At 35.7% G+C, this 4045-nt stretch overlaps 1 non-coding gene across 1 annotated transcript; it reads left to right on the top strand.

Moving 5' to 3' along the window:
• Positions 1–2913: 2913 nt before the first annotated feature.
• LOC112210868 (U6 spliceosomal RNA) lies at positions 2914–3020 on the top strand. The gene has a single exon (XR_002945345.1). It is a non-coding gene; the product is annotated as a U6 spliceosomal RNA (small nuclear RNA).
• Positions 3021–4045: the final 1025 nt, after the last annotated feature.

The following is a 4045-nucleotide window of genomic DNA, read 5'->3' as shown; positions in this document are numbered from 1 at the left end:
TGCAACTTTACAAAATAATACAATAGGTAAATATGTAGTATGTTTCATATACACTTGAAAATCTTGGGAAGGAACCACCCATTGGTGGTACTTCAAACATTAATTTAAATTAGAAGGTCCCGTGGCCATTTTCTTTTCAGACGCCTCGGAGGATTATCAGGGATTGTTAAGGATGAAAGAAAAGTTAATAACAAAACAAGTAATAGACTTTACAAACATTTATAGACTTTATAAAATATATAATTGCCTTCTGATAGGGATAAAACAAGAGAATTAAAAAAAAATAAATACAATAGAAGTAATAATGTAATTTATAACAGGATATCTTGCAGCAGCCTGGGCTTCAGTCTTCGGTTCGAGGTTGGGTTTCCCAAGTTGTAAGTTACTGCTCCTTTGACTGTTGGTAACTGGGAGTGGAATTTTATGAACCGTTTCTTAATGTAATCTTCTATTAATTCCATTAGTAATTCCCGATGCAATTGGTTATTTTTTACAAACCAAGGGGCATCCACTACGATTCTAAGGCTTTTATTTTGATATTATTGTAATATATCCTTTTCGTAAAGGATGCCGCTCGCCGGAACATCGTCTGTGGCCTGAGTATTGTCTTAAAAACAAGAATAGTTGTTCTGGTTTCAGTTAGCTTGATGTTGATACGTTTGTTCTAGGTTAAGCAGCGATCGAGGTGAATCCCCAGGTATCTTACTGTTTCATTGGCCGGATTCCATTGCACATTTTTACCTTTGAGGATTAGTTCAGGTGGGTTTGGTGGCCGTCTGAGAGTAAAACCTTTTTCAACACACTAATCTCCTATTTAGTGTATTATTGTTCTAGATTATTAAGAACTAGGATGTTAGAAATGGAATGACGAGTGGTTAAAAAAAAAAAAAAAAAAAAAAAAAAAAAAAAAAAAAAGCAATATTAAAGGTGAAAGGATGAAGGAAGCGATGACTCTTTGCGTTCCTATTAAGAGTGCCCGCTAGACTGTGTATATAATTTACTTTCATCACTTCTTCTTTTTCCTTTTATACTCGCAGCGATATAGATCGAGCGACTTTAGAATCCAGCCGATTCAGCAAAAATTTCCATTATTGGCCCAGAGGGGGTGGGGAGGCTTAGCTGTAAATTTTAATAAAGGGAAACCGCTGAGGGTCCGGGCAGCTTAAACCCTATCAATTTTCTTCTTCCCTCGCACCAGAAGAAAAACTCTATACCCTGCCTCCCTCGCCTCCACTGTTATTGCCGCAATAGGAGAACTTTAGTCAAAGCCTATATCATGTATATACTTGTGTGAATGTGATTGTGTGTGTGCATACACATATATATATATTACATATTATACATATATACATATACAACGAAGTATATGTATGTTTATTATTTGAGAAGATGGTTGGGGGATACGGTCAAAATAAAACATAAATATGTTGAAATAATTTAATACTTCCAACGTTTCGGCTACAATTTTCAGCCTTCATCAGGGCTCTTCGAAACAAATCTGGCAGCCAATGGTATTTTTAATATCCTGTTCGAGACTTGTAGTTTTAATTATAATAAAAAAAGTATCCAAATAGTCTAAACTTTGTTTCTTTTTTTTTTCTATTTCTATATATATTATATGAATGAAATATTTGAACACTACTAATGTCCTTGATTTGCGGCAGATTAATTCTCTTCAATAACATAAAATAAAAAATATGTACATATTTTTTTTTTATTTATTTATTTGTTGATATTTACAACTGTATAAAAAAAATACAACCAGTAAATTTGATCATAATGACATAATGATAAGATACAGGATGTAGAGAAACAACCCAGTAGTAGAACTCTAAAAACAGTTTACAATATAAGGTCACGAGGCCATCTTCTTTTCAGGCGCCTTGGAGGATTGCCAGGAATGGAAGAGGAAGCAAGGTTAGAAACGAGTGGGTTTGGGTGGTTAGGGAGTTTATTATGGAAGGAATAATATCGGGTTCGGGCTAGATCGGTTACATAAGGAACATTTAGGTCTTTATAGATGGTTTTATTAGTTACAAAATAAGGAGCATTGAGGATTTTACGAAGGATTTTGGATTGTAAAGATTGGATACGAGAGGAATTCGAAGGTTTAGTGGAGCCCCAAAGCTCAACTCCGTGTGTCCAGATGGGCCTTATTATTGTTATGTAGATCAGTCTTTTGTAATGAGTTGGAAGTTTAGACCGTTTGTCTAGTAAGTGCTGTAGTAGTCGGATTCTGCGTTTCCTGTCTTTTCAGTCTTGTGTGAGGATTCCAAGTTAGTCGTTTGTCAAGATGTAGTCCAAGATAACGAATCTGTTCTACAGGGGTAAGAGCCACATTATTAAAGTATACTGTAGGGCAGTCGGCAGGTTTACGACGAAGAGTAAATGTGATTTGTTGGGATTTATCTTTATCCTCCAATTTCGACACCATTCTTCGAGGATTGTGATATGGGACTGGAGAATTGGGATGCAATCAAAGGGTTATCACTAACTGTGAGCACACATGTGTCATCAGCATACGTGGTAAGGATAGTGTTAGGAGTTGTTGGTATGTCAGCTGTATAGATGGTGTAGAGGATGGGACCGAGAATACTACCTTGAGGAACACCAGCGGATTGAAAATAGAGGGATGAATAGGAACCATTGTGGTTTACTTGAAATAATGTATTAGTAAGAAAGGAACGGATGATGAGAAAATATGTAGGAGGTAGGAATTTACGGAGTTTGTAAAGCAGTCCCGGGTGCCAGACTCGATGAAAAGCCTGCTCTATATCGAAAAAGACTCCCGCGCAGTACATATGTACATATAAATTAACAAATTGAAGGTAGTTTAGTAAATTCAGTGACTTCTAAATAATACATGAATATATATCAAAAATATTATAAAATAAAAAAAATAATAGTTTATGTGTACTCGCTTTGGCGGAACATATACTAAGATTGGAACGACACTGAGAAGTTTAGCATGGCCCCTGCGCAAGGATGACACGCAAAATCGTGAAGCGTTCCACATTTTTCTTTGGGGCTCCACTAAACCATCGAATTCGTCTCGTATCCAATCCTTACAATCCAAAATAGTCGTTACTTTGTCACAAATAAAATCATACATAAAGACCTTAATGTTCCTTATGTAACCAATCTAGCCCGAACCAGATATCAATCCTTCCATTATAAACTCTCTAACCACTCAAATCCCCTAGTTTCTAACCATGCATCCTCTTTTATTCTTGACAATTCTCCGAGGGGCCTGAAAGGAAGATGGCCACGAGATGTAAAATGTCATTAGAGTGCTACCAATTTTCTCGAGTTCCTCTACACGACTGTAACACTAAATTTTAACTAAGATCAAATTTACTGAATGTATTATATAATATATAGTTGTAAATTTCAATAAAGATATTTTTAAAAATAAATAAAATAATTTATGTAGAAGACAGAAAATTAAATTTAAGTAACAATAAAATAAATACAAATTCGCATCTACTTTTTTAAAACACTAATGATTACCTGATTATGCACTGACATACCGAGTTTAATCATAATAATTTAAGAAGTAGTGATGCAATCGGGAATGATCAGGCAGTTTTGGTTTTTCCCTGACAAATGAACTTCAATCGTTTAAGCTGTTTTTCAGAAAATCAAAAAAATGCATGTATCACAGAAACGTTAAAGTAAGGTGGCACTTTCGGTGAGTCGATTTTAACTAAAACTTTGCCGTAACATTCCAACCATTGAGCTGTACTAAACATACAATTTCAGTTTTGAGCTAGGTTATTCACACATACATACAAGGGCGTACTCAGAGTCAAAACTAGCGGGGGGAGGGAAGGCAAGCCATAATCAATCAGGTTGTGACATTTCAGCACGGAAAAGGACAATGAAACAAAATTTTAAGAACATTATATATAATTGTGGCAGTGCTTTATTAGTTAATACAATTAGTATTTGCTCGAAAAAAAATATTGTTTGCTGCCCCCTCCAGCCCCCTTCCGGCCCCCTTCCGCCCCCCCTCTATCTCCTCCCTCCATGCAGATCATTTTGC

Source organism: Halyomorpha halys, unplaced genomic scaffold (genome assembly GCF_000696795.3).
Source record: "Halyomorpha halys isolate HHAL.00 unplaced genomic scaffold, Hhal_1.1 Scaffold13.1, whole genome shotgun sequence".
Classification (NCBI taxonomy): Eukaryota; Metazoa; Arthropoda; class Insecta; order Hemiptera; family Pentatomidae; genus Halyomorpha; species Halyomorpha halys.
This window is presented reverse-complemented; position numbering and strand designations above follow the sequence as displayed.